Raw genomic sequence first — 10728 nt, 5'->3', positions numbered from 1 at the left:
GGGCGCATGATGGGGGCATTATATATGTGAGGGGTGCATGATGGGGGCATTATATATGTGAGGGGAGCATGATGGGGGCATCATATATGTGAGGGGAGCATGATGGGAGCATTATATTTGTGAGGGGCGCATGATGGGAGCATTATATATGTGAGGGGCGCATGATGGGGGCATTATATATGTGAGGGGCGCATGATGGGAGCATTATATTTGTGAGGGGCGCATGATGGGGGCATTATATATGTGAGGGGCGCATGATGGGGACATTATATATGTGAGGGGCGCATGATGGGGGCATTATATATGTGAGGGGCGCATGATGGGGGCATTATATATGTGAGGGGCGCATGATGGGGGCATTATATTTGTGAGGGGCGCATGATGGGAGCATTATATTTGTGAGGGGCGCATGATGGGGGCATTATATATGTGAGGGGCGCATGATGGGGGCATTATATATGTGAGGGGCGCATGATGGGGGCATTATATATGTGAGGGGCGCATGATGGGGACATTATATATGTGAGGGGCGCATGATGGGAGCATTATATATGTGAGGGGCGCATGATGGGAGCATTATATATGTGAGGGGCGCATGATGGGGGCATTATATATGTGAGGGGCGCATGATGGGGGCATTATATATGTGAGGGGCGCATGATGGGGACATTATATATGTGAGGGGCGCATGATGGGGACATTATATATGTGAGGGGCGCATGATGGGGACATTATATATGTGAGGGGCGCATGATGGGGACGTTATATATGTGAGGGGCGCATGATAGGAGCGTTATATATGTGAGGGGCGCATGATGGGGTCATTATATATGCGAGGGGCGCATCATGGGGGCATTATATGTGTGAGGGGCGCATCATGTGGGCATTATATGTGTGAGGGGCGCATGATGGGGGCACTATATATGTGAGGGGCGCATGATGGGGGCACTATATATGTGAGGGGCGCATGATGGGGGCATTATATATGTGAGGGGCGCATTATATATGTGAGGGGCGCAAAAACCCTCGGGGCATTATATATGTGAGTGGTGCATGATGGGGTCATTATATATGTGAGTGGCGCATGATGGGGGCATTATATATGTGAGGGGCGCATGATGGGGGAATTATATATGTGATTAGCGCATGATGGGGGCATTATATGTGAGGGGCACATTTTGGGGGCATTATATGTGAGGGGCGCATGATGAGGCATTATATATGTGAGTGGCGCATGATGGGGGCATTATATATGTGAGGGGCGCATGATGGGGGCATTATATATGTGAGGGGCGCATGATGGGGCATTATATATGTGAGGGGCGCATGATGGGGCATTATATATGTGAGGGGCGCATGATGGGGCATTATATATGTGAGGGGCGCATGATGGGGCATTATATATGTGAGTGGCGCATGATGGGGGCATTATATATGTGAGGGGCGCATGATGGGGGCATTATATATGTGAGGGGCGCATGATGGGAGCATTATATATGTGATGGGCGCATGATTGAGGCATTATATATGTGAGGGGCGCATGATGGGGACATTATATATGTGAGGGGCGCATGATGGGGACATTATATATGTGAGGGGCGCATCATGGGGGCATTATATATGCGAGGGGTGCATGATGGGGGCATAATATATGTGAGGGGCGCATCATGGGGGCATTATATATGCGAGGGGCGCATGATGGGAGCATTATATATGTTAGGGGCGCATGATGGGGGCATTATATATGTGAGGGGCGCATTATATATGTGAGGGCCGCATGATGGGGGCATTATATTTGTTAGGGGCGCGTAATGGGGGCATTATATATGTGAGTGGCGCATGATGGGGTCATAATATGTGAGTGGCGCATGATGGGGGCATAATATGTGAGGGGCGCATGATGGGGGCATTATATGTGAGGGGCGCATGATGGGGCATTATATGTGAGGGGCGCATGATGGGGCATAATATGTGAGGGGCGCATGATGGGGCATAATATGTGAGGGGCGCATGATGGGGCGCATGATGGGGGCATTATAAGTGAGGGGCGCATGTTGGGGGCATTATATGTGAGGGGCGCATGTTGGGGGCATTATATGTGAGGGGCGCATGTTTGGGGCATTATATGTGAGGGGCGCATGTTTGGGGCATTATATGTGAGGGGCGCATGTTGGGGGCATTATATGTGAGGGGCGCATGTTTGGGGCATTATATTTAAGGGACACATGTTGGGGGCATTGTATGTGAGGGGGCGCATGTTGGGGGCATTATATGTGAGGGGCGCATTTTGGGGGCATTATTTGTGAGGGGCGCATGTTGGGGGCATTATATGTGAGGGACACATGTTGGGGGCATTATATGTGAGGGGCGCATGATGGGGGCATTATATGTGAGGGGTGCATGATGGGGGCATTATATATGTGAGGGGCGCATGATGGGGGCATTATATATGTGAGGGGCACATGATGGGGGCATTATATATGTGAGGGGCGCATGATGGGGCATTATATATGTGAGTGGCGCATGATGGGGGCATTATATATGTGAGGGGCGCATGATGGGGCATTATATATGTGAGGGGCGCATGATGGGGCATTATATATGTGAGGGGCGCATGATGGGGCATTATATATGTGAGTGGCGCATGATGGGGGCATTATATATGTGAGGGGCGCATGATGGGGGCATTATATATGTGAGGGGCGCATGATGGGGGCATTATATATGTGAGGGGCGCATGATGGGGCATTATATATGTGAGGGGCGCATGATGCGGCATTATATATGTGAGTGGCGCATGATGGGGGCATAATATGTGAGTGGTGCATGATGGGGGCATTATGTGTGAGGGGCGCATAATGGGGGCATTATGTGTGAGGGGCGCATAATGGGTGCCTTATATGTGAGGGGCACATAATGGGGGCATTATATGTGAGGGGCGCATGTTGGGGGCATTATATATGTAAGGGGCGCATGTTGGGGGCATTTTAGATGAGGGGCGCATGATGGGGGCATTTTAAGTGAGGGGCGCATGTTGGGGGCATTTTATGTAGGAGACACATGTTGGGGCATTATATGTGAGGGGCGCATGTTGGGGGCATTAAAAGTGAGGGGCGCATGCGGCCCAGCCTCTACCTCCAGTGGTCCTCATATAATTAGAGTGTGAGATCCCTGCTCTAGAGTATCTATATCCTTCTGGAGATACGGCCTCCAGTACTGCGCACAATACTCCAAGTGAGGTCTCACCAGTGTTCTGTACAGCTGCATGAGCACTTCTCTCTTTCTACTGCTTATACCTCTCCCTATACATCCAAGCATTCTGCTAGCGTTTCCTGCTGCTTTATTACATTGTCTTCCTACCTTTAAGTCTTCTGAAATAATTACTGCTAAATCCCTTTCCTCAGATACTGAGGTCAGGACTGTGTCAAATATTCTATATTCTGCCCGAGGGTTTTACGCCCCAGGTGCATTATCTTGCACTTATCCGCATTAAATTTCAGTTGCCAGAGTTCTGACCATTCTTCTAGTTTTCCTAAATCCTGGTCCATTTGGCGGATCCCTCCAGGAACATCAACCCTGTTACATATCTTTGTGTCATCAGCAAAAAGTCAAACCTTACCATCAAGACCTTCTGTAATATCACTAATGAAGATATTTAACAAAATTGGTCCCAGTACAGATCCCTGGAGGTCCCCACTAGTAACAAGACCTTGCTCTGAATATTCTCCATTGACTACAACCCTCTGTTGTCTGTTACTCAGCCACTGTCTAATCCACTCAACAATATGGGAGTCCAAGCTCAATGACTGCAGTTTATTGATAAGTCTTCTATGTGGGACAGGTCAAAGATCTACTAAAATCTAGATATGCAATGTCTACTGCCCCTCCGCCATCTATTATTTTAGTCACCCAGTCAAAAAAAAAATCATTAAGATTTGTTTGACATGATCTCCCTGAATTAAAACCATGTTTTTTTTTCATCTTGCAATCCATGGGATTTTAGATGTTCCACCAGAGGCGTACCTAGTGCCCCTCATGCCCCTGGCAAGGTGCTGTATCGGTGTAGACGCCCCCTGCATATAAATAAAGTGCCCCCCGCTGTACATAACAGCAGCCCCCTGTATATAGTTAAAGCCCCCCCCCCCCGCGCTGTACATAGTAGTAGCTCCCTGTATATAGATAAAGCCCCCCCTCTGTATATATCAGCAGCCCACTGCATATAGATAAAGCCCCGCTGTATATATCAGAAGCCCCCCTGTAGGTAGTAGCAGTCTCCCGTATATATCAGCAGCCATAGACTACTACACCTATCCTACCCTATTCTTACAGTCACCTATAGACTACTACACCTATACTACCCCATTCTAATAATCAGCAATAGACTACTACACCTATCCTAACCCATTCTTATAGTCAGCTAAAGAGTACTACTATTCTACTCCACTCAAATGATCAGCCATGGACTACTACACTTATCCTACTTTACTCTAGTGCTCCGCCATACACTACTATACCCATCCTACCTAACTCTAATACCTAGTCATACTACACCTATCCTACCCCCCTCTAATAGTCAACCATAGACTACTACACCTATCCTACATCACTCTAGTGCACTGCCATAGATTACTACATCTATCCTGAGTCTAATAGCCAGCCATAGACTACTACACCTATCCTCCCCACTGTAACGATCAGCCATATACTACTACATCTATCCTACCTCACTCTAGTAGTCAGCTACATAGACTCCAACACCTATCCTATTCCTACCACACACTAGTGCTCAGACTACTACACCTATCCTTCCCCACACCTTACAGACATATCCCCTTTATTTTTCATTTACCTGACTTACTGTTGCTTGCCAGCTGTCACATTGCCTCACAAGAAAAGCAGCAGCAGCTACAGGAAGACCCGTGGGGGGCAGAGCCACTTCAGGACTCAGGTGGGGGCGGAGCCAGCAGCCCATTCTGCTGTATACTAGACTGGAGTTGAGGATGCTTTCCAGCAAACTTTACCAAGGTTGGTCGCTGGGCCCCCTGCACATCATACATACATACATACACTCACTTCCAGCCCTCCCCATCCTCAGTCTCCTTATCAAGCCCCCCCCCCCCTTATCCTCACATCAAACCACCCCCCCCGCCATCGGTCTCACCCTCAATCCCCAGCCAGTCGACTTACCCACCAGTTCCACAGGTGCTGGTAAAATGTGTGGTGGCGGATGCTGCTGCTCCTGTGCACCTGAAAGGGATGTCAAAAGGGTCATGTTTTGCAGCCTGCGCCCCTCCCGGGTGTGCGCCCCCGGCGGGGGCCGGGTTCGCCCAATGTTAGGTACGCCACTGTGTTCCACAGTCCTATCCTTTAGTAGGGTTTAAATTTCCCCACTATTGATGTCAGACTTACTGGCCTATAGTTGCTTGATTCCTCCCTACTACCTTTCTTGCGAATGGGCATGACATTTGCTAATTTCCAATCTTCTCGGACGACTCCTGTTACCAGTGATTGGTTAAATAAATCTGTTAACGGTTTTGCTAGTTCACTGCTAAGCTAGTGCTGGGCGGTATACCGGTATGAACCGGAAACCCTTTTTTTCCTCCCACGTTATGGATTTTTGCCCATACCGCTATATCGGTCGGGCCCCTCCCCCACCCTTCGGATGAATTTTAGAGTCCAGCGCGGCGCCCTCACTTGTCCCGGTGTGCTTCTGTGGCCAGGATTCACAGAAGCTAATCCATTTACTGTGTCCCCGCGAGCACGATCAATCCCCACCGCAAGCGGGATCCCTGTGCCCACTAGCGGTGTCACAAGAATACCCCCCGCAAGCGCTACCATCACCGCAAGTGGGGTCCATGTGCCCACTAGCGGTGTCACAAGAATGCCGACTCTGTTCCCCGTCCCTGTCAGCTCTCGGGGTACGGGAACAGATTTAAAAGCCTCGCGCACGGCTAACGTAGTACTGCGCAGGCGCAGCACTACGCAAATAGCGTAGGGCTAACGTAGGCAGCGCTAGGAGCCTAGCGCTAGCCCTACGCTATTTGCGTAGTACTGCGCATGCGCAGTACTACGTTAGCTGCGCGCTAGGCTTTTAAATCTGTTCCCGTACCCTGAGAGCTGACAAGGACGGGGAACAGAGCCGCGCTCAGCATTCTTGTGACACCGCTAGTGGGCACAGGGATCCCGCTAGCGGTGATGGTAGCGATCGCGCTCGTGGGGGGGGGGCACATTTGACACCGCTAGTGGGCACAGGGACCCCGCTCGCAGGGTGGGGGGGGGACAGGCGGTAATACCGTGATGATAAAAAAAAATACTGTGATACTAATTTTAGGCCATACCGCCCAGCACTACGCTAAGCTCTTTTAATAATTTTGGGTGTATCCCATGAGGCCCCTGTGACTTATTTGTCTTCACTATAGAGAGCAAATGTAGAATCTCTTCCTCTGTAAAGACACATGCATAAAACAATTCATTAGTCTTCCTACCAAATTGAGGTCCTTTTCCTTCCTTTTCTTCTGTAAAAACTGAACAGAAGTATTCATTAAGGCAGTCGGCTAGCCCCTAATTCTCTTCTACATACCTTCCTTCGTTTTTAATTTAGTTATTCCTTGTTTTAATTTCCTTTTTTCATTTATATATCTGAACAATGTCTTATCAGCTTTTTTCACAGACTGAGATAGTTTTTCCTATAACTTGCTTGGCCTCTTTCTGCCTAGTCTTGTAGATTTCCCTATCTTCATTGCTCTGGGTTGTTTTATAATTACTAAATGATAGCTTTTTGCTTTTTATGATTTTGGCCACTTGTGCTGAGTACCATAGCAGTCTATTCCTTTTCCTGCTTTTACTGACAAGTCTAATGCAATTTTCTGTTGCCTTCAATAATGCATCTTTTACATAGTCCCATTTCTCCTGGACTCCATGAGGGGCATTTACTAAGGGGTTTAGTCATTTTTTTCTGACTATTTTTGGCGCAAAATTGTTGCAATTGCGCCTACCCTATAAATTGTGCGACTTTCCCTAGCAAGAGCTAGAAAGTAAAAAAAAAAATTCCCGCTTAAGTTTTCAGTTTTGACTTGCAGTGGTCAGGAATTTATTAACTGAGACAGTCGCAGTTGCGCAATAAACTGTCGCAACGGCCATAAAAATTGACTAAATTTACTCCAGCTCCAACATGGAGCAGGAAAAGCTACTGCCGCCCGGGCTCCGACATACTTTCTCCCCGCTACCCTCACTGCGCTACCGGGACACTACAGTCACTACAGTGATTTACATTCCCCCCCCCCCCCCTCTCACCTGCCAGCGCCACACAACTCCCATCTGTCTGCTGTTGCAAGACTACAAGTCCCAGCATGCCCTTACAGTGAGGACACGCTGGGAGTTGTAGTCTTGTAGCAGCGGGAGCTGAGCGGCGCGGGCGGGAGACAAGGGGGGGTAGCGGGGAGGCCGTATGAGGAGCCCGGGCGGGAGACAAGGGGGGGGGGGTAGCGGGGAGACCGTATGAGGAGCCCGGGTGGCTGCACTGTAATGTCAGCCCGGGCTCCTGCCCTGAGAGCCATAGGCTTTGGCTGTCAGGGCATGCTGGATGTTGTAGTTTTGCAACAGCTGGAGGGCCACAGTTTGCAGACCACTGGTGTGTGGTCTGTAAACTGTAGTCCTCCAGCTGTTGCAAAACTAAACAGCTGAAGGGGACCGGCGAAGAAGTTCACTTACCCTTCCGAGGCTCCAGCGACGATCGCTGACGGAGATCGTCGCGCGGCAGTGTCGTGCAGCGCTGGATCCTACGGAAGCCGGTAAGTTGCGCAAGCTTCCCAACCAGGGTGCCTCCAAATGTTGCAAGACTACAACTCCCAGCATGCCTGGACACCCTTTGGCTGTCCAGGCATGCTGGGAGTTGTAGTCTTGCAACATCTGGAGGCACCCTGGTTGGGAAACACTGTTTTAGGCCAGTGTTTCCCAACCAGGGTGCCTCCAGATGTTGCAAAACTACAAGTCCCAGCATGCCTGGACAGTCAAAGGCTGTCTAGGCATGCTGGGAGTTGTAGTTTTGCAACATCTGGAGGCAACCTGGCTGGGAAACACTGGCCTAAAACAGTGTTTCCCAACCAGGGTGCCTCCAGATGTTGCAAAACTACAAGTCCCAGGTTGGGAAACACTGTGCCCGGCCTCCGCCCCACCTTACTGTAAGGGCATGCTGGGAGTTGTAGTCCTGCAGCTGGGGGCAGGGGACAAGCTTGTCACTTGCCCACACATCTCCTGCACCACACAACTACAACTCCCAGCATGTCCTTACTGTAAGGGCATGCTGGCAGTTGTAGTCGTGCGGGGCGGGAGATGTGTGAGCAGGTGATAATAAATGTACTAACCCATTTTTTTTCTTCTCATTTCAGATCCGTGTATCCTGTGGACTCCTTCGGATTCGGTGGACTACTTCGATGACCAGCGTTTTTCTTTGTTTGATTTTAATAAAATGGTTAACGAGGGCTTGTGGGGGAGTGTTTTTTGTAATAAAAATTTTTTAAAACCTGTTGTGTTTTTTTCTTACTTTACTAGACAGGCTTAGTAGTGGAAGCTGTCTTATAGACTGAGTCCATTACTAACCTGGGCTTAGCGCTAGCCACAAAAACAGCTAGCGCTAACCCCCTATTATTACCCCGATACCCAACGCCACAGGGGTGCCGGGAAGAGCCGGTACCAACAGGCCTGGAGCGTCAAAAATGGCGCTCCTGGGCCTAAGCGGTAACAGGCTGGCGTTATTTAGGCTGGGGAGGGCCAGTAACAATGGTCCTCGCCCACCCTGGGAACGTCAGGCTGTTACTGTTTGGTTGGTATTTGGCTGAGAATGAAAATAGGGGGGACCCTATGCGTTTTTTTTTTTTTTTTTAAATAAATAATTAAATATATTTAAAAAACGCATAGGGTCTCCCTATTTTTATTCTCAGCCAAATACCAACCAAACAGTAACAGCCTGACGTTACCAGGGTGGGCGAGGACCATTGTTACTGGCCCTCCCCAACCTAAATAACGCCAGCCTTTTACCACCTAGGCCCAGGAGCGCCATTTTTGACACTCCGGGCCTGTTGGTACCGGCTCTTCCCGGCACCCCTGTGGTGTTGGGTACCGGGGTAATAATTGGGGGTTAGCGCTAGCTAAGCCCGGCTTAGTAATGGACTCAGTCTATAAGACAGCTTCCACTACTAAGCCTGTCTAGTAAAGTAAAATAAAAAAAAACACAACAGGTTTAAAAAAAAATTTATTACAAAAAAACACTCCCCCACAAGCCCTCGTTAACCATTTTATTAACATCAAGCAAAGAAAAACGCTGGTCGTCGAAGTAGTCCACCGAATCCGAAGGAGTCCACAGGATAAACAGATCTGTAGAAGTAACCAAAAAAAAAAAAGTGTAAGTACATTTAGGGAGAAAAAAACTGTGTTAAAAAAATGTAATACACACACACTAAACACCGTTTACCACTTCTGAGCCATGACTACAATTTACAGTGATCCCTCAACTTACAATGTCCTCAACATACAATAGTTTCAACATACAATGGTCTTTTCTGGACCATCGTAAGTTGAAACCAGACTCAACATACAATGCTACAGACAGTCCAGATCTGTGAAACGTGTCAATGGCTGGAAGAACCAACCAATCAAAATGGGCATTCACTGGTAAAACCCCTGTATTACTGAAGTGTATGCACTGACTGGTGTCTGGTATTACATGTTCTGTACACTTTACCTGTATCAGGGTGAGCTGCTCTTTTGGACACCAGGTGAGGGCGACTCCGTTACTTGTTTGGGACATTGCCTGTACTGTACAGGAACCCTGAAGAAGCTCCTGTCCTCTACATCGACCAGTGTTTCCCAAGCAGGGTGGCCCCATCTTTTGCAAAACTACAACTCCCTGCATGCCCGGACAGCCTTTGGCTGTCCAGGCATGCTGGGAGTTATAGTTTTGCAACAGCTGGAGGCTCCCTGCTTGGGAAACACTGACATAGACAGTGATTTACAGCTCCCAGCAGATCTTTATTACTTTTATATGTAAGGATTTGCTTTATCTATATTAGTTATCTACTTATTTTTCTTTGTCACTTTTTCCTATTTTGGATGACATGTTGGTGCCTTTAGAACCAATTACCAGGTTTCCATAGAGTTATGGTCTCAACATACAATGGTTTCAACTTACAATGGTTTTCCTGGAACCAATTAATATTGTAACTTGAGGGACCACTGTAGTTATTGAATTATTGAGATGTGGTGAAAAAGCTAAAAAAAAAAAACTCAAAAACAAAAGATCCAGAAGGAAACCTAGCAGCCAAACCTATTCAGACAGCAGGAAAAAGGAACAGACAATTTTTTCTACTACATGAAGTAAATTTCCCACTTTTGCCTATGTGTGCCAAATTTATTAATGCCGTGCAACAATTTAGTAAATTTGTCGCACATAGTCAAAAATGAAGTAGAAAAAAACAGGGTAAAAACCAGACTACATAGTAAAAGATTAGTAAATGCCCCTCCATGTGATCCGTTCCAGTCTAATAGCGACTCATTTATGACTAATCTAATTTTTGAAAAGTCGCTTTTTGTTTTTGTGTGGTGTGACTCCTTCACTGTTCTTATATTAAACCACACTGACTGGTGATCACTAGATCTCAAGCTTTTGCCTACAGTATCATCATATACCAAATCCCCATTGTTGAATACCAAATCCAAAATGGCCTCCTTCCG

This window comes from Hyla sarda, chromosome 7 (assembly GCF_029499605.1).
Source record: "Hyla sarda isolate aHylSar1 chromosome 7, aHylSar1.hap1, whole genome shotgun sequence".
NCBI classification, from domain to species: domain Eukaryota; kingdom Metazoa; phylum Chordata; class Amphibia; order Anura; family Hylidae; genus Hyla; species Hyla sarda.
The sequence above is the reverse complement of the archived record's forward strand: the minus strand, read 5'-3'. Positions refer to the sequence as shown.